This window comes from Bufo gargarizans, chromosome 6, assembly GCF_014858855.1.
Source record: "Bufo gargarizans isolate SCDJY-AF-19 chromosome 6, ASM1485885v1, whole genome shotgun sequence".
In the NCBI taxonomy this organism is placed as follows: domain Eukaryota; kingdom Metazoa; phylum Chordata; class Amphibia; order Anura; family Bufonidae; genus Bufo; species Bufo gargarizans.
In genome coordinates, this window is record NC_058085.1 from 334719562 (window position 1) to 334741144 (window position 21583).

A 21583-nucleotide genomic window follows, 5' to 3' on the forward strand; every position below is an offset into this window, starting at 1 on the left:
AATCCAGCCGGACTACTATTTGACTCTAACAGTGGAAACATGACCGCTTGTTAAAACCTAAATCTTCCCCCCGACATGTTTCGCCAGTATCTCTGGCTTCTTCAGTGGTAACAGGATGCCCGTTACCCCTGAAGAAGCCAGAGATACTTTTATTTGTCTTTCACGCTTACTGGTATTAACTGGGAACGATTGTTGTTACTTTTGATGTTGTTGCTCTTACTTGTTCTCGTTATTAGTTTTCCTCATATATTATATGAAGCATACTCTGTATGCACTGATGTGTACTTGTATGACTTGTTTTGTGTACAAGTCAGTCTGTGAAGATGTACACCCTTACTGTCAAAACTAATAAAGTTTTTATAAAAAAAATAGAATTTTTTTTTAGCTGCATAACATTATATTTCTTGAAATTTATGAAATTCGGGATTACACTTACCGGTAATAGTTTTCCCATGAGCCTATGACAGCACCCTTGAGAGACCGCCTCCATCCAGGACAGGAAACAAGAACTTTCGTGGAGAGCTCTTAAGGAGGGTCTCTGCCCCTATACCACCAGTTAATTGCGAGAGCTTGTCCTAAAACACATTTTAAATTATTTATTATATATATATATATATATATATATATATATTTTAATATGCATTATATACAAGCTGAAAACATAGGGTGGGAATAAATCCCAGGTGCTGTCATGGGCTTATGGAAAAAGTGTAATCCTGAATTTCCCTTACGCCCATGACAGCACATTTGAGAGAAGACTACAATAGTAACTAGCTTGAAGGGGGGGACTACTGCCTGCAAGACCTTCCTGCCGAAAGGTAAACGGTCCTTAGATTCTAAATCTAACCTGTAGTGATGAAAAAAAAGTACATGGAGACTTCCAGGTAGCAGCCCTACAAAATTGTTCTAGAGATGCATCAGCCCAAGAAATGGATCTGGTTAAGTGAGCACCAAATCCCAAAGGGGGAGTTTCCCCCGTTGAGGAATAGGCTAAAGCAATAGCCCCCACTATCCATCTGGATAGAGTTATAGAAGAAACATTATTACCTTTGTTTCTCCCACCAAACTATACAAAAAGTCTAGAGGATTTCCTCCATTGACCAGTGACTTTCAGATATTCAGACAGGCATCTTTTAACGTCTAGACAATGGAGCCTCCTCTCTTTCTCGTTCTTTGGGGATTGACACAAGGATGGAAGAACAATGTCTTGGGTCCTATGAAACAGGGAGACCACGTTAGGTAGAAAAGAAGGATCTGGTTTAATGAGCATTCTGTCCTCCAGGATGTTAGTATAAGGAGAAGAGGCTGAAAAGGCAGAAATCTCACCCACACACCTGGCAGAGGTGATAGCCACCAGAAAAGCAGTTTTGAAAGACAAAGTTTTAATAGATAAATCCTGCAGAGGTTCGAAAGGAGGCTCCATCATTCTAGACAAAACTAGATTAAGATCCCACAGGGGAACGGAAGATCTGATCACAGGCTAAATCCTACTAACCGCTTTAAAGAACCTCCTAATCCACAGATAATTGCCAATAGGGAAATCAAAGAAAGCACTAAGGGCAGAAACTTTAACTTTAAGGGTGCGAATTCTTAGCTTCTTATCAAGACCCTTTTGTAAAAAATCTAAAATTTTGGACATAGGAGGAGAACTCAAGGGATCTACCAGGACTTTAGAAAAATTTAAGAAGGTCTTCCATACTCTGAGGTAAATAGTAGAGGTTACTTTTTTCCTACATGATAATAGGGCAGATATAACTTCCTTAGATAGACCCCTACGCTCTAGGATTTCCCCTTCAAATACCAGGCTGTTATATAAAGGTTTCTCACTTCCAGATGGAAGACAGGACCCTGAAACAACAGATCCTGCCCGTCCAGAAGAATCCAGGGATCTACAAGAGATAGCTTCCTCAAACAAGTGAACCACATTCTCCTGTGGTTAGAATGAGCCTCGTCTGTTCCTGCCTCAGTTTCTGTAATACCCTCAGAAGAAGTCTTAGAGAAGGAAAGGCATACAGAAGCTGATCCGGCCATGGAAGGGAGAAGGCATCGATCCCTGACAGAAAATCTTTTGGATTTAGAGAAAATAATAGGTTGCATTTTGTGTTCTGTCTGGTTGCAAAAAGGTCTACTTGAGGTTGGCCCCACAGCTGAACTATCTGACTGAAGACTTCTTGGTTTTAACACCATTCTCCCTGATCGATCCAAATGGTTTCTGCTTAGATAATCCACCACCTTGTTTTCTGTTCCCTTTAAGTGTACAGCCTTGATGAAAGGAACATAAGGAATGATTAGAGAAAAAAAAATTGCGGCTAAAGACATACGATTTTCTGACCTTGTCCCTCATTGCCTGTTTAGGTAGGATACCACCGTGGCACTGTCTGAGAAGATTTTTACTCCCTTTGAATCCTGACTCTCTGTTGAACTCCACACCCCCTAACAATAGGCCCCCCACCCGGTCGGAGTGGCATCTGTGGTGATAGTTATTTGCTCTTATAGATTCCAAGGGAGGCCCTGAGTCAGATTTGAAGTTTCTAGCCACTAGGTTAAGGATTATATCACCTAGGGGCGTGGCCTGACCGAGCTAGATGGCGGCTGCTTGTTAGCAGAGCTCTCGTCACCAGCACCCGTCTAAGCCTCAATTCAGCGCTATCCTGACCTCGGCATGAAGATCCAGCCGAAGGATTGTATGCAGACTGCACCGGGGCGTAAAGAGGACCCGAGCTCCAGCCTAGAGATGGACAAATTCCTGAGTAAACCGGCTGCCCAGCCGCAGGCGCGGCCCTCCAAGATGGCGCCGAAACCTCCCGGCTCAGCTGTAGGAGACCATGCTTCAGCCCAGCTTCCAGGAGATGACAGTGCATCGCACAGCGACGAGAGACCCGGCCTCACTAAGGAATTTCTTGAAGAAGCCCTACAGTGAGCACTTGCCCCTCTAGCCGCGGACCTGGTGGCGATTAAAGCGGACGTGCACCACATAGGCGACCGCGTTGAGACGCTGGAGCAGTCGCAGGACGCCATACTCACCTTCAACGCAGCGGTGAAAGACTCCCTGCTCTCGCATACCAGGGCGATGAATACACTCCTGCTTCAAATGGAGGATCAGGAGAACAGGAATAGAAGGAGGAACATCAGGCTCAGGGGGCTCCCAGAGGCGGATGATAAGGAGGACTTATTTCAAGTCATGGACTCCCTTTTCAGCATGCTACTAGGCCCAGAGCAAGCGGCACACATCACTGTGGAAAGAGTGCACAGAGCATTAAAACCGAAGTCGGCGTCCCGAGACAATCCAAGAGATATAATCTGCGGCATCCTGAGCTACAGAGACACCGAATTAATCCTCCAAGCGGCTAGGAAGCAAGGAGAAGTGAAGCTCCAAGGTGTCCAGGTTCAAGTTTATCAGGACTTAGCTGCATCCACGCTGCAAAAACTGCGCTTACTGAAGCCCCTCACTGATCTCCTACGGTCGTCCAAGTTCCCATATCGATGGCTCTTCCCATTTGGGATTTCTATCACAGTAGGAAACCGCCGCTACACCGTCCGATCGCCTGAGGACTTGCCACCGGTTTGGGAAGCACTACAACAGCCTCCGATTGAGATTCCCTCCTGGTTACCCGTCCTACCTGTGGAGGACTTACCACCGCTCCCCCAGGTGTCCAGATGGATGAAACCGAAACCTCAAAGAGCTGGGAAGAACAAGAGAGCATGGCCCCTTGGAGATCCGGACTAAGGGTTCGCTGTTAACGCCATTTCTCTTCCTCTTAGCAGTTGCATCATTGTTGTTATGGCCGGTCTGGGTACCTGTTAATTACCCTGCCTTCTAGTTTTTCTACGACAGACAGAGTCACTGGCATTTTCATTTGCTAACTTCATATTTGGCTATAAGCCCATAGCTGTGTGACCAGGTTGCCTACAGGGAGTGCAGAATTATTAGGTAAATGAGTATTTTGACCACATCATCCTCTTTAAGCATGTTGTCTTACTCCAAGCTGTATAGGCTCGAAAGCCTACTACCAATTAAGCATATTAGGTGATGTGCATCTCTGTAATGAGAAGGGGTGTGGTCTAATGACATCAACACCCTATATCAGGTGTGCATAATTATTAGGCAACTTCCTTTCCTTTGGCAAAATGGGTCAAAAGAAGGACTTGACAGGCTCAGAAAAGTAAAAAATTGTGAGATATCTTGCAGAGGGATGCAGCACTGATCATCGAACAATCAAGCGTTTCATTCAAAATAGTCAACAGGGTCGCAAGAAGCGTGTGGAAAAATCAAGGCGCAAAATAACTGCCCATGAACTGAGAAAAGTCAAGCGTGCAGCTGCCAAGATGCCACTTGCCACCAGTTTGGCCATATTTCAGAGCTGCAACATCACTGGAGTGCCCAAAAGCACAAGGTGTGCAATACTCAGAGACATGGCCAAGGTAAGAAAGGCTGAAAGACGACCACCACTGAACAAGACACACAAGCTGAAACGTCAAGACTGGGCCAAGAAATATCTCAAGACTGATTTTTCTAAGGTTTTATGGACTGATGAAATGAGAGTGAGTCATGATGGGCCAGATGGATGGGCCCGTGGCTGGATTGGTAAAGGGCAGAGAGCTCCAGTCCGACTCAGACGCCAGCAAGGTGGAGGTGGAGTATTGGTTTGGGCTGGTATCATCAAAGATGAGCTTGTGGGGCCTTTTCGGGTTGAGGATGGAGTCAAGCTCAACTCCCAGTCCTACTGCCAGTTTCTGGAAGACACCTTCTTCAAGCAGTGGTACAGGAAGAAGTCTGCATCCTTCAAGAAAAACATGATTTTCATGCAGGGCAATGCTCCATCACACGCGTCCAAGTACTCCACAGCGTGGCTGGCAAGAAAGGGTATAAAAGAAGAAAATCTAATGACATGGCCTCCTTGTTCACCTGATCTGAACCCCATTGAGAACCTGTGGTCCATCATCAAATGTGAGATTTACAAGGAGGGAAAACAGTACACCTCTCTGAACAGTGTCTGGGAGGCTGTGGTTGCTGCTGCACGCAATGTTGATGTCGAACAGATCAAAACACTGACAGAATCCATGGATGGCAGGCTTTTGAGTGTCCTTGCAAAGAAAGGTGGCTATATTGGTCACTGATTTGTTTTTGTTTTGTTTTTGAATGTCAGAAATGTATATTTGTGAATGTTGAGATGTTATATTGGTTTCACTGGTAAAAATAAATAATTGAAATGGGTATATATTTGTTTTTTGTTAAGTTGCCTAATAATTATGCACAGTAATAGTCACCTGCACACACAGATATCCCCCTAAAATAGCTAAAACTAAAAACAAACTAAAAACTACTTCCAAAAATATTCAGCTTTGATATTAATGAGTTTTTTGGGTTCATTGAGAACATGGTTGTTGTTCAATAATAAAATTAATCCTCAAAAATACAACTTGCCTAATAATTCTGCACTCCCTGTATAGTTACGCTCTGTCAGGCTGCTTTGTATTGTGCCTTTCCTTCCTCAACGAAACAAAAATGTTGGTCAGGATAGCTTTATTTTTTAAACTCAAATTAATGTGCATGAGGCTTAGAAGTGGGGTTCTGGGCTGGTTGGGATACACATGGTGTCTACATGTGCAATCCTTTCATCTCCCCCCGGTCCAAAAGTCCGTACTTCTTTGCTATTACCTTTAAGTTACAGTTATTGTTTTATTCGGTTCATTGACCTGTTTAGTACATCCAAGTGGTCTAGTAAGACACACGACCTCAATCTGCGGAATGTCACTTTATTAAGATGGCTCCGTTAACGCTATGTTTTTCCACCCTTAATGTGCATTGATGTAATAGTCCTAGAAAACGCAGTAGAGTGTTTCAGGTTCTCAGGAGAATTGGTGCAGATATAGTACTCCTCCAAGAGACCCATTTCTCCCACTTGCACGTTCCTAATTTAGAACATAGCCCTTTTAATGTGTGGTATCATGCTACATCCAGTAGTTCTGCCGCCAGAGGAGTCAGTATAGGCTTCAGGCGGGGTACCCCTTTTACATTTCAATCCGTAGTGAAAGATCCGGAGGGGAGATACTTATTATTAAAGGGAGAGATGGGACGCGTAACTGTCACAATATGTAATCTTTATGCACCAAATGTGAAGACGGTTAGTTGGCTGACAGAAGTGCTGGACAGGATTGGTCCGTTTGCTGCTGGCCTATTGTTAATCGGTGGAGATCTCAATCTCGCCTTGAACCCTTTGCTTGACTCCTCTACCCAGAAATCAGCCGTCTCATTTCGTGCCCTCAAAACAGTTCAGACGCGCCTTAGATCTTTGCACCTTAGTGATGTTTGGAGGTCGGCGCATGGTGACAGGCGTGATTACACGTTTTATTCTAACCCTCACAAATCATACCAGAGGTTGGATTACCTCTTTATGCAGGATAAATACTTACCAGCTGTTAAGTCCTCCACTCTCCACAATATCACGGTCTCTGACCATGCGCCGGTCTCCCTTGTCATTGGGTTTCCAGAATTGTGTGGCAGGGAGTGGACCTGGAGGTTAAATCACACCCTTCTGGATTCGCAGACTCAGGTAGATAACATCTCGCAAAAACTACAGTCATACTTCTCTACCAACACAACGTCCAATATGTCCCATGCGATAGTATGGGAGGCGCATAAGGCAGTGATTAGGGGAGAATTTATCGCACTAGGGTCTTATATTAGCAAAATGAGAATGCGTAAATTGGCAGACCTCTTAACTCGCATTGCTAGTCTAGAATCATCCCATAAACGCTCTTGTGCACTCAGGGACCTGGAGGAGTTAAAGATCGCGAGACGAGAATTACAGGAGTTGTTAAACATTAAAGCGTCTAAAGCCTACCTAAAAGTGAAACACAAACATTACGTCCATGGGAATAGGGGCGGAAAAATAATGACTGCACTCATAAAAAAACAAGATGACCAGGTATTCATTAAGCGCATGAAATCACAGGCAGGACCTGTCAAGACCGACACCCGAGATATATCAAAGATCTTTAGAGATTACTACCATAACTTATACAACCTTAGAGGGGAGGAACAGGAGGAGGTACGGATAGACCGCAAAAGGGAGATCGAACATTTCCTGAAGGCATTGAACCTTCCCACCCTCGATGATTCTTCCAAATCATCACTGTTGGCCCCCATCACATTAGCTGAAGTAAAAAAAGTCCTAAACTCAACTCCGTCAGGCAAGAGCCCAGGCCCCGATGGCTTTACAGTGGCCTACTATAAAAAAGTTTTTCCCGGATCTAGGTCCACAACTAGTAAATTTCTTCAACGCTCTTTTAAGCGGTACCCCTATAACCAGCCAGGCTCTAGAGGCACATATTGTTGTGCTGCCTAAACCAGGCATAGACGTTGAAGTCCCCTCTAGCTATAGACCAATCTCTCTGCTGAATGCAGACGTAAAGATATGGGCTAAGGTCCTGGCCAATAGGCTATCCCCTTTACTCCCGGGGATCATATCCCCTGAACAATCAGGCTTTGTGGGGGGCAGGGAATGCAGAGACAGCACCTTCAGAGTTCTTCAAGCTCAACAATTTGCTTTAAAACAAGGGAAGTAGCTTGTATTCCTCAGCACCGATGCCGAAAAGGCGTTTGATAGAGTGGCCTGGGACTACATGGAAGCCACATTGCATAAGTTTGGCCTCCCCCCCCCAATTTGTGGGGGCGGTGCTGTCTCTGTATTCTAACCCCTCCGCAAAAGTGCAAGTGAACGGTATCCTGTCACCTCCATTTAAGATCTCGAACGGGACACTCCAGGGTTGCCCGCTCTCGCCCACATTGTTTATTCTGTGCTTGGAGACATTTATACAATCCCTGAGGCAAGACCCTGGAATTCAGGGGCTCACAATAATCAGGGACTTACACACTGTCGCCGCGTTTGCATATGACATGCTCATATTTTTGACCAACCCTGAAAAGGCATTCCCAGCTCTCTTACAACAATTGGAAGTGTTTGGCGCCCTTTCCAATTTTAAGATCAACCTCTCTAAATGTACGGCAATGGGTATTAACATGTCCCACTCATCTGTTATGAAATTAGAGAGGGATTTCCCGTTTGAGTGGAATAATTCCCATATTAAGTACCTAGGAATCAACGTAACTAAAGACCCTAGTTTGCTGTTCCATCAGAATTATTCGCCACTATACGACAGCATAAAACAACAATTAGCTGATATAAGGATTCCCTTCTTATCCTGGTTAGGGAGGAAAAATTTATTAAAGACCTACATCCTTCCTAGAATATTATACACTCTTCAGACCTTACCTATCCCCCTCCCTCAATCTTTCCTTGCAAGAATTCGTAGTCTCTTTTCCTCATTTGTATGGGGAGGCTATAAGCCTAGGTTGGCATATAGGATCCTCACCAAACCCACATTTAGAGGAGGATTTGGTCTCCCTGATGTTGCAGCATATTACAGAGCTGTTCAGCTTAGACTACACTCCGAAATATGCAATCCTATGAATACAAAATTTGGCTGCAAAATAGCTAGGAATATATTGGGCCCCAGGGGAGTGGCGGCATTATGGGATCCAAAACTAGTGACGAGCCACACCATGGGTAAAGGGGGACTCAACTCTATGCAAGGGGTCATGGTTACCTGGTCAAAGATATCACCACTCCTGCGCAGCTCCCCATGCATATCTCCGTACACTCCCACTTGTTACGTTCCGTATTTAATAATTCAGGGATTCCAGGACGACTTGGGACTATGGAGGGCATTGGGAAGTGTAGCAATTGGGGATATCTTAGAAAAAAGGTCAATTCCTTCTATTCAAAGCTTGCAAACGAGTTTCCCTCACATCCCATGGTCGTCCACTCAATATTCCCAGTTCCAAAAAATATGTACTCAATATCTGGCCTGCACCCCTAATAAACTAGACCCTACTTGGTATGACACGTGTTTACTCAAACAAACGAATAGGAAAGGAGCCATATCCAAGGTATACAATAAGTTGTTGGAAGAAGTAGGCCCGGACAAACCCTGGTTCATTTCCCAATGGGAAAAAGAGCTTAATACCACATTCGATGAGGGAACAGTAGATAGGATTCTATGTCATTCTCACGGATATTCTCGGTGCATTAGGATCCAAGAAAATGCATACAAGTTGGTAACTAGGTGGTACAATACGCCAGCAAAATTGCATGCCATGGACCCCTCACATCCGGAGCAGTGCTGGAGGTGCAAAGGGTCCAGGGGCACTTTGTTCCACATCTGGTGGGCTTGCCCTTTGATACAACCATATTGGGATATGGTTTCCAAGAACATTTTGGAAATTGTCCCTTCCTCCTCCCCGCTGACCCCCTTAGTGGTCCTGTTGAATCGCCCCAATGAAAAATTCATTCTCACCAAACATTCTCTATTATCCTCCCTCGTAGCTGCGGCAAAACTCCTGGTTCCAGTTCATTGGCTTACCAATAAAACTCAGACGATCACAGACTGGATTAACAAAGTTCAGGAGATTCGCTTGTTGGAGGAGATGTCTAGTTGGGAATCCCTGTCCCACGATAAACACCTACGGATGTGGGCCCCATGGCTGCAATGGCAGGCTAATAGTCAAAATGCTTTAGCACACGTGGCAGTAGCTAGCCCTGCTAGTAGTGATTAATGGTTGTTGAACTTCCGAGAATTATGACCTTCGTTACTTGTATGATTATGACCTGTAATTTGTGCTAGGATGTGGTTGGAGAGCTAACCTGATTCCCAATTACTAAATGTGACTTTGATCAACTGTGGCATTGACGGTTCTGTATCACCCTTATACTCTCCCGTATCTCGACTTCTGTGCTAGTATTATGTCATTATGCATATTTAACCTGTCTGCCATCATGTGCCTTTCTCATGTCGTGTAATCTTCTTCATTCTGTATTTCTAATATGTAAATGCCGGACCATGGCTGTACTGTTCACGTTTCTTTTAACGTTTTACAGTATGATAAGCACTTTATCTATACTTTGTATACTGAAGATAATCTTAAATAAAGATTTGTTTAAAAAAAAGGATTGTATCACCTGAGCAGTGAGAGGAAGTGGGGCATTCAACGGGGACAATGATACTCTTTTAGAATCTGCCATAGGCCTGGAATGAAACAGGGCCCAACTGACAGCAGGTATCGTGGAGGTCATTCTGACTAATACTGCCATCCCTTGCTTTTCCAGGAAAGCCTTTTTTTGTTGTTAGAGGCCTTTTCTAAAAAAATCGTCCGAAACCAACCCAAAAAGGAAATCTCCCTGGCACTGAATAGAGCAAAGCTTATTTTTTGAACCCGTGTCACCAGACCACCCCTTAAGCCAAATGGCCCTCCGAGCAGAATTAGATAGAGCTGCTGACCTGGCATTTAATCTTAATGCATCCGCAGAAGCATCCGAAATGAAGTCCACCACTTTAATAATGGTAGGAAACACCCCTAGCAACTGGTCTCTGGAGGTTTTATTCTGGATATGGGATTCTAACTCGAGTAGCCATAACTTTAAAGACCTGGCAGTAGAGGTTAAAGGCAATATATGGTTTAAATGCCTGCGTAGAAGCCTCCCATACTTTAAGTTATACTTCTGCCCGTCTATCCATCGGATCTTTCAAGGCACTGGGGTCCTCAAAAGGCAAAGCAGACCTTTTAGAAATCTTGCCAATTGGGGCGTCAAATTTAGGAGGCCTATCCCAGCAGGAGGACTCGCCCTCATCAAAAGGATATTTTCTGGTATGTTCCATCAACAACATCACTTACACCTTGGTCAACGTGTACGCACCTAACGATCACCAAATCTCTTTCATGCGGAAACTACTGAAACAGGTGACCCGCATGAAACAGGGGAAGGTGATTCTCTGTGGAGATTTTAACATGGTGATGGATCGGTCGTTGGACTCCACCAGCCCTAATCGGCGTATGGGAGGAGATGCTGCTTCTTTGTTGAGATCAGAGGGCCTTATTGATGTGTGGAGGGCTCAGCATAGTGGAGAGAGAGATTACACCTTTTTCTCTGCCCCTCACCTCTCTTACTCACGTATTGACATGTTTTTTGTTGATCAAGCTACCTTGCTGCACACAATGTCTTCGGATATTGGTCTTATACAATGGTCTGACCATGCCCCAATTACATTGTCGTTGGAGGATTTATACCAATTCCCACCTGCCCCTATATGGCGTAATGATACGTTTTTATTTTCCAACCCTAGCGCAGTTAAAGAGTTATCCGCTGAACTGAGGGAGTTCTTCGCCTTTAATGATGGTTCTGTCACGGATAAGTATGTTCTATGGCAGACCCACAAGGCGTTCATAAGAGGCTCCCTGATTAGATTGAAGTGCAAACTGAGGAAAGTCAGAGAGAAAGAGGTTTCTCGGTTGCTCCAATCCATTGCGGACCTTGAGACCCAAAATAAGGTATCCCCTACAGCTCCGATAACTGCCCTCCTGAAAGCAGAGAGGGACAAACTATGTAGTCTACTATCCCAAAATTATTCTAAATCCATGCTTTGGTCTAAAGCAAAGCATTATGCTCAGGGAAACAGAGCGGGTAGGCTATTGGCTAACAAACTTAAGGCTCAACAAACTAAATCAAAAATCCCCTTCCTTATACACCCGTCCTCTAAAGCCAAATTGCTAGACCCCAGGGATATTGCAGAACAGTTCCGTGCCTACTATCAGAGCCTATATAATCTCAAGGATGGTATTGACCTACCTCAGAACTACTCAGAATTAGTGGAAAATTTCCTGACCCACTCAGAGTTGCCCACTCTATCCCAAGACCAACTCCATTCATTAAATTCCCCTCCTACGCTTATTGAACTCCAGAAACTTATTGCTACTCTTCCATCAGGTAAATCCCCAGGCCCAGATGGGTTGTCTAATGAATATTATAAGCATTTCTGTCCTACACTGTCCCCATATCTCTTAGATATTTTTAATAAAGCTTTAGCTGGTACCCCGTTCCCACGAGAAATGCTCGCAGCCCTTATAGTCACCTTGCCGAAACCAGGTAAGCCCCCAGAGGTACCACAAAATTTCAGGCCGATTTCGCTATTGAATTCAGACATCAAAATTTTCGCCAAACTGATAGCCAGTAGACTATCGGTTATGCTTCCTTCTTTAATTAAAGATGACCAGACGGGGTTTGTTACGGGCCGGGTGTCGTCAGATAACACTAGACGACTGATTGATCTCTTTGAACATGTTGAACGGAATAGCCTCTCTATGGTAGCAGTGACCCTAGATGCGGAGAAGGCGTTTGACCGTCTTCACTGGTCATTCGCATTCTCAGTCCTTAGTAGAATGGGGTTCAAGGGCAGCATTTTAAACGCCTTCTATAGCTTGTATGCCTCCCCTTCAGCTAGCGTATGGGTTAATGGAGTAGTATCTGCTCCTTTCCAGATTACTAACGGCTCGCGTCAGGGATGTCCGTTGTCACCCCTCCTCTTTATACTGGCTCTTGAGCCTTTAGCCCAACATATCCGACGCTCATCTAGTATTCAAGGGGTAGTCATTGGAGGGAGGGACCACAGGATATCACTATATGCTGATGACATTATCCTTACTCTCTCAGACCCCCTTCAGTCATTAGATTCGGCTTTGGATTTGATAACACACTTTGGCACTCTCTCGTACTATAAAATTAACAATTCCAAATCCCAAGCCCTGTTGCTTAATATTTCCCGAGAAGAGGATAGATTGTTACGGTCCCGTTTTACCCTAGATTGGCAGGAAAAAGAGCTTCCATATTTGGGAATTAAGTTGACGTTCCCCTGTATGCATTTGTACAAATTGAACTATGAACCTCTCCTTGACACCATGGCAACCGACTTCTCCCAATACTCCATGAGGGATATATCCTGGGTTGGTAGAGTGGCGGCGTTTCAGATGATGACATTACCTAAATTGATATACGTATTTAGAGCTCTTCCTATTCCGGTCCCAGATCTGTTCTTCCACAAAGCGCAGGCAGCATTGTCCAAATATGTTTGGCAATCATCTAAGCCCCGGATTGCCCAAAAGCAGCTCTTCTTACGGAAAAAAGCAGGAGGACTGGGTTTACCTTGCATTAGCGAATACCATAGAGCCATTGGCCTGTCGTTAGCCAGGGAATGGTGGAATATAGATTGTGACAAAGCCTGGCATCAAATAGAATCCTACTCGATTACAGGGGGTTCCTTGAAAGACTGGTTGATTAGCATATTATGGAGCAGGAAGGTCCCTGATGTCTCCCTACAAACCGTGAGACATGTGGGGAGAATTTGGTTGCACTTTCACAGTTCCTATGCAGATTCTAGAGACACCCTGTTCTCCCACTTTGACATCAGCTCCTTGGAGTGGATATTGAGAGATATAAGTCTTCAGAAGTGGCGGAAACAGGGAATTGAGAAGGTCTCCCAACTCATTAGCTCTGCAGGGGTCCTTCCATTTGCTACGGTCCAACAGACGTTTCAGTTTCCAACAGGTGAAATATTTAATTATCTTAGGGTTAAACATCTCTTGTCATCAATTATTGCTAAACCCCCTTCTACGCACAAAGGGATCCTCCAACTCTACTGCTTCCAAAACTTGCTGAAAAAAGGGGCGACAGGGCGCATATATGACTACATGGGGGATAAGTCTGAATTTGTCAAATCTAAATCATTCCAGAGATGGGAGAGTGTGTTGGGCAGCTCATATTCTACGGCTGAATGGTCCTCTGCTATAGGCTTTCTGGCCTCTAACTTCAAGTGTGTCACACATTATGAAGCTGGGGTTAAAACGCTTCTAAATTGGTATTATACGCCTGAGAGATTGCATGTTATTTATCCTGCATCTTCCCCTATGTGCTGGAGGGAGTGTGGAGGTGTAGGTTCCCTATTCCACGTCCTGTGGACATGCCCAGTTATCACTGATTACTGGAAACAGGTATTTCTGTTGCTAGGTGAAGTATCTGGCCAGCGCAGCCCTCCATCTCCAGGAATTGCTCTTTTGTTTTTGGGCATTCAGCAAATCTGCCCATCATATAGACCAGTGGTAGGGCATGTTTTGCTTAGCGCCAAATTGGTTATCACCCGCCATTGGAAGGAGATGAACCCCCCAGTTGTTGCGGAGGTGATTACTGAACTGAATAATACATGTAGGTATGAGAGGTTACTCCCGCCTTCTGTGATTTCTCCTATGAAGTATAAACGCACCTGGGATCCATGGATGGCTCACCCGAAATTCGCCAGGTAGACAAGCATTAATGATACAACACCGTAGGGGAGATAGTCGTTGGTGTCCTCCTTGAGCGTGTTTTCCAGAGGTCCCTCCTGTAACCTTACCTTATGTGTAGACAGATTTGTGTTTGGCACTTGTTATTTACTGTTATAGTGTTTGATGGGCACTCTAATGTTTGTATTTTGATGGTACAATCGGCTTGATCTCTTGGCTAGATGTAATGACTTGTATCTTCGGTGGCTGCGTCCACTTCATCATTTCTACGCACTGTATCTATGCAATGCTTTGCTTACTTTTATTTGAAAAAATAAGAAAATCTCAATAAAAATGTTGAACTCAAAAAAAAAAAAAAAAAAAAAGGATATTTTCTTTTAACATTTCTAGGGATAAAAAACGTCAGGTTTTTTCCACTCTTTCTGAATTAAATATTTGATATTTTCGTTTAACGGAAAGACTCTTGATCTTTTGTGCCCAGGTCACCAAACATTATATCTTGAATAGATTTTTGTTCCCTAGATTCATCCACCTTCCTAGTGGCTCTAATAGCTTTGAGCAGAGAATCCGTATCCTCAGGGGAAAATAAAGGTCTACCCGTGTTTTTTTCATCTGAGGAAGAGTTTGAATCTTCTAGGATTTCTCCTTGCTCATTCTCGTCTGAAGACTCTGAATCGGATACTATATTAGAGTGATCCTGCTTACCCGAGGCTGAGGAAGGGAGGCACTTTTTAAACATTTTCATTGAATTGGGAACTTCAGATTTGACTATATTTTTGATATTCTGAAGTAGTGATGCTGACATAACAACTTAGACCAGGAGGGAGCAAGTCTTTTTTGCATACAGCACACTCTCTTCCTTTAGATTTAGTGGTAGCTTTCCTAGGGCCCTCTTTGATATTCTAAAATAAAATAAGAGAATAAGCCCCATTTAGACACTGAAGGAAGAAATAAAAGGAGGGGATTGACCCCCTTACCGCACCAGGATCATCACCCTCCTGGACATCAGCACGCTGACTACCCTCTTCCTTCATGGTACCAGACAGGGATAGAGAGTTTTCCATAAGTGGATCCACAGATGCTAGATTGGGGGCGTAGCCTGGCGCAGCATGTAAGAGGACGCTGATACTCGCGCTCCCGGACGAGAATCCTGCAAATCCTCCTGCATCCACACATTGTACAGAACAAGTCCCCTGAACAACGATATTGAGGACTAGAGACCGGAGCAGCCAGGAACGAGCAGTATGATGCGCCAGAGTAAGAAGGAGAAGGAAGGGAGGGAGAGCGGACCTGCAGTGCGGGCGAGGCAAGATGGCGCTGGAGTGGGGATAAGGGCAGCGGAGATGTCAGCGCGACTGGAGCAGTTTGCTAGAGTGGCTCCTGCAGATGCCCCAAGTGTTCCTGACAAATCACAGAGGGGAGACACTGGACTTTTGGTGCATCCCCCTCTTTTCAACTGCAATAACAGTCCAGAAAGTACAGGGTGCCAGGTGGCAGATGAAGAGGCCACAATAAATATGGCAGCTGCTGAGGGAGGCAATAGTGCAGTACCAGCACAAGAAATAATTGAACCCACAATTGTAGATGTCTTCAAAGCTGTCACCAACTGCGGTGCTTCACTTGTTTTCCGAAAATACTCAATTGGGGAACCTACAAGAGAATATGTCTTTCATTAGACACGACTTAAGGAAGGTCTCTGAGAGAATTAAAGAAGTAGAAGACCGGGTCAGCTGCTTGGAAGATAAAGTGCCTCCTCTAAGAAAAGACCTAGGAAAAGTCGCCCACGATGTCTCATATCTGCATATGATCTACAAAACGGACTCCGCAGGAATAATCTGCGCCTTATGGGTATACCAGAAAAAGCGGAGGGAACAAACGCTGTAGTATTTTTTGAGTAGTGGCTGACTGCAAAGTTTGGAAAAGACTCTGTCGAATATGTTTGCTATTGAAAGAGCTCACAGAGTGCCCTTCCGGTCACCACCACCAGGGGCTCCTCCAAGACCAATCCTGATCAAGCTGCTGCATTTCAAAGATAGAGACACCATTCTGAGTAAAGCCGGGGATCACGTGGATTTATTAATATATGGAAGAAAAGTATTCATCTTCCCAGATTTCTCAGCAAAATATGTAGAAGTAAAACGTCAAATGAGGGAATGCCAGCTACCATACTCGATGCTGTACCCATCTAAGCTGAGGGTCGTGGAGGAAGGAAAGATCCACATCTTTGATACGGCCAACGCTGTGGTGCAATGGCTAGAGTCAACAATCTCGCCTCCGGATTCTGCACCATCTTCTGGATGATCTCCTGATACCTGGAGAATGAGGGGGACTGAACCTGCTGTCGGGGATACCGCTATATAAGATGCTCAGGGACTCAGGGAGAATGTGTCTTTAATATAGAGAGTGGTTAGGAGGTCTGGGTCTGATTCTGCAGTGCAAGTACTAGGAGTCCACATAGTAAAGGGGCAAAAATGAAAATACTGTAAAAAAGCGTTATGTTATATGATATTGCACTATTTTAACCACCTCAGCCCCCCTAGCTGAAACACCCTTAATGACCAGGCCACTTTTTACACTTCTGCACTACACTACTTTCACCGTTTATTGCTCGGTCATGCAACTTACCACCCAAATGAATTTTACCTCTTTTTCTTCTCACTAAAAGAGTTTTCATTTGGTGGTATTTCATTGCTGCTGACATGTTAACTTTTTTTGTTATTAATCAAAATTTAACGATTTTTTTGCAAAAAAATGAAATTTTTCACTTTCAGTTGTAAAATTTAGCAAAAAAAAACGACATCCATATATAAATGTTTCGCTAAATTTATTGTTCTACATGTCTTTGATTAAAAAAAAATGTTTGGGTAAAAAAAAAATGGTTTGGATAAAAGTTATAGCGTTTACAAACTATGGTACAAAAATGTGAATTTCCGCTTTTTGAAGCAGCTCTGACATTCTGAGCACCTGTCATGATTCCTGAGGTTCTACAATGCCCAGACAGTAGAAAAACCCCACAAATGACCCCATTTCGGAAAGTAGACACCCTAAGGTATTCACTGATGGGCATAGTGAGTTCATAGAACTTTTTATTTTTTGTCACAAGTTAGCGGAAAATGATGATTTTTTTTAATTCTTTTTCTTACAAAGTCTCATATCCCACTAACTTGTGACAAAAAATAAAAACTTCCATGAACTCACTGTGCCCATCACAAAATACCTTGGGGTGTCTTCTTTCCAAAATGGGGTCACATTCTACTCAGGAGAAGTTGGGGAATGTGTTTTGGGGTGTCATTTTACATATACCCATGCTGGGTGAGAGAAATATCTTGGCAAGAGACAACTTTTCCCATTTTTTTTATACAAAGTTGGCATTTGACCAAGATATTTCTCTCACCCAGCATGGGTATATGTAAAATGACACCCCAAAACACATTCCCCAACTTCTCCTGAGTACGGCGATACCAGATGTGTGACACTTTTTTGAAGCCTAGGTGGGCAAAGGGGCCCACATTCCAAAGAGCACCTTTAGGATTTCACCGGCCATTTTTTACAGATTTTGATTTCAAACTACTTCGCACACATTAGGGCCCCTAAAATGCCAGGGCAGTATAACTACCCCACGAGTGACCCCATTTTGGAAAGAAGACACCCCAAGGTATTCCGTGAGGGGCATGGCGAGTTCCTAGAATTTTTAATTTTTTGTCAAAAGTTAGTGGAATATGAGACTTTGTAAGAAAAAAATAAAAATCATCATTTTCCGCTAACTTGTGACAAAAAATAAAAAATTCTAGGAACTCGCCATGCCCCTCACGGAATACCTTGGGGTGTCTTCTTTCCAAAATGGGGTCACTTGTGGGGTAGTTATACTGCCCTGGCATTCTAGGGGCCCTAATGTGTGGTAAGTAGTTTGAAATCAAAATGTGTAAAAAATGACCTGTGAAATCCTAAAGGTGCTCTTTGGAATGTGGGCCCCTTTGCCCACCTAGGCGGCAAAAAAGTGTATAACTAAATGTGGGGTATTTATACTGCCCTGGCATTTTAGGGGCCCTAAAGCGTGAGAAGAAGTCTGGAATATAAATGTCAAAAAAAAATTACGCTTTTGGATTCCGTGAGGGGTATGGTGAGTTCATGTGAGATTTTATTTTTTGACACAAGTTAGTGGAATATGAGACTTTGTAAGAAAAAAAAAAAAAAACTATTTCCGCTAACTTGGGCCAAAAAAATATCTAAATGGAGCCTTACCCATATAGACTCCCTGATCACCCCCCTGTCATTGATCACCCCCCTGTAAGGCTCCATTCAGACGTCCGTATGATTTTTACGGATCCACGGATACATGGATCGGATCCGCAAAACACATACGGACGTCTGAATGGAGCCTTACAGGGGGGTGATCAATGACAAGGGGGTGATCACCCCATATAGACTCCCTGATCACCCCCTGTCATTGATCACCCCCCTGTAAGGCTCCATTCAGACGTCCGTATGTGTTTTGCGGATCCGATCCATGTATCCGTGGATCCGTAAAAATCATACGGACGTCTGAATGGAGCCTTACAGGGGGGTGATCAATGACAGGGGGGTGATCAATGACAGGGGGGTGATCAGGGAGTCTATATGGGGTGATCAGGGGTTCATAAGGGGTTAATAAGTGACAGGGGGGGGTGTAGTGTAGTGTAGTGTAGTGGTGTTTGGTGCTACTTTACACAGCTACTTGTGTCCTCTGGTGGTCGATCCAAACAAAAGGGACCACCAGAGGACCAGGTAGCAGGTATATTAGACGCTGTTATCAAAACAGCGTCTAATATACCTGTTAAGGGTTAAAAAAATCGCATCTCCAGCCTGCCAGCGGCAGGCTGGAGATCCACTCGCTTACCTTCCGATCCTGTGAACGCGTGCGCCTGTGTGCGTATATGCGTGACTGTGCGCAGCGCTGCCACCTCCGGGACGCGATCCTGCGTTAGGCGGTCCGGAGGCGGTTAAATAGAATAGAATGCATATATGCTACCTATATAAAACAAATCCAGGAGAAGAGTGAAATGGAAGGGGAATAGCCTGAGATAGTTTTTTTTCCCCCCCTTTTATTTCTCCATTATAGGTCTTATATAAGCTCAAGTTGCCCACTGTTGTTGGGCATACTCTAATTTATTAGCCCTAATCCCCGCATTGAAAGGGGAATGTGCTTCTTTGATTGTATTCTGTTTGTATGTTCTGGGGAACCGCATCATGGCCACACCAGTATCTATTCTTGTGCTACGGAAATGTTCCATAGTTATTAACGGATAAATAAATAGAGGCGCTAAAACTAAAGCATTTATTGGTATACGCTAAAAAAGATGAGAAGGGAATTCATGAATGCATTAAAAATTACAATGTGCGGTGAACGCACAGAGACCACACTCAGGGGACTTTAATATATAGGTCTTGAGACCATAGGTGTGCGGGTGGAGTTACACACCGCTGTTTGCCTTTCCTACCTCGCATCAAAGGGGGTGCAAGTGGCTTTGGTCTCAGCAAAGGGTAGCAATTGGCTGTTTACTTTCCCATTCACTGGATCGATATGTAGAGTGTTTAGTTATGATACACTCCAGGCCCAGTGGTTTGAAAAGCTAATAGCCTATAATATATTCCCCCTGTGGCATCAACAGTAGGGTGGTGACATAATAGGCACATGTAGCTCACCTGATGCACTCAAGACCTATACATTAAAGTTCCCTGAGTGTGGTCTCTGTGCGTTCACCACACGTGGGAACTTTTTATGGATTCATGAATTCCCTTCTCATCTTTTTTTAGCGTATACCAATAAATGCTTTCGTTTTAGCGTCTCTATTTATCCGTGACTAGCTTCGATCCAGAGACGTAATATCCTGATTATCCTTTTGTCCGTTATTTGTTCCATAGTTATGTGCCAAAACAGAAGGATATGGGAGATAGGGGGAGCGTTAAGGAAATTTTATTTCTAGGTTTTGATGATGGGGGTTAATGTGTTAGCCTGGAATGTGAGGGGTCTCGGGGATGCATCCAGGAGATATGCTGTACTTAATTCAATGCGGCCATTGCAACCAGCCATTGTATGGTTATCAGAAACACATATGACAAAGGAATCTATGGGCACTCCGAACCGTTCATGGATAGGACATGCATATCAGTCCATGTATTCTACTCGTGCTAGGGGGGTCAGTGTGCTTATACATAAACAGCTTCCATTTCAGTGTTCTAAGACAAGTATAGACCCTTATGGTAGGTACATATGCCTGCAATGTACGCTTTCTCAGACAAAACTTTTTTTATTGTGGCGATATACATCCCTCCCCCATACACAGGAGAGGTGTTAAAACAAGTGATAGCATTTATGGCTGCGTCTCCAGGTGCCCCTACACTTATTGTTGGAGATTATAACATGGTGTTTGATTGCAACTTGGATAGACATCGGGAGGTTACAAACACGGAAGAGGTGCTGTTATCAAGCATTGCAAAAATACTCATGGAAGCAGAGCTCAGTGACATATGGAGGATGCGTAATCCTAAAGTCAGACAATTCTTGTGCTATTCTAGTTCCCATAACACACTGTCCCGAATTGACCTAGAAGTAGGCAACCAGCAGGTAATGGTAATGAGACTTGTGCAAACAATTGAGTATTTACCCAGAAGTATCTCTAACCACTCTCCTATAAGGGTAGAATTAAAGGGAACCTGTCACCCAAAAATCGCCTATTAAGCTGTTTACAGTACCTTATAGTGCTGTATACTCGGTTCTTGATGCACTTTTTGTTCGTTTTCCCGCATGTCTGCTCATTCAGAAATCGTAGTTATATTCAGCTGCTGCCCCGTGCTGCAAGTCAGGCTTGAAGTCACGGGGGCAGCGGCCTCGGCGTCTTACATGGCCCTCTCCCCGCCCCCTGCCTCTGTTACTGACAGCCGAACTCCGAATCCGGGACCGCGCTCAACGGCCGCATGCGCAGTAAAGGGCGGCAGGAGCGCGGTCCCGGCTGCCGCGCGTACTACGCGCCGTCTTACTTTCGCCGCACTGCGCATGCGCCCGACATCCTGTATCAAACCGGGCGCGGGCGCGTTTGATACAGGATGTCGGGCGCAGGCGCCGTGGGGCGAAAGTAAGACGGCGCGTAGTACGCGCGGCAGCCGGGACCGCGCTCCTGCCGCCCTTTACTGCGCATGCGGCCGTTGAGCGCGGTCCCGGATTCGGAGTTCGGCTGTCAGTAACAGAGGCAGGGGGCGGGGAGAGGGCCATGTAAGACGCCGAGGCCGCTGCCCCCGTGACTTCAAGCCTGACTTGCAGCACGGGGCAGCAGCTGAATATAACTACGATTTCTGAATGAGCAGACATGCGGGAAAACGAACAAAAAGTGCATCAAGAACCGAGTATACAGCACTATAAGGTACTGTAAACAGCTT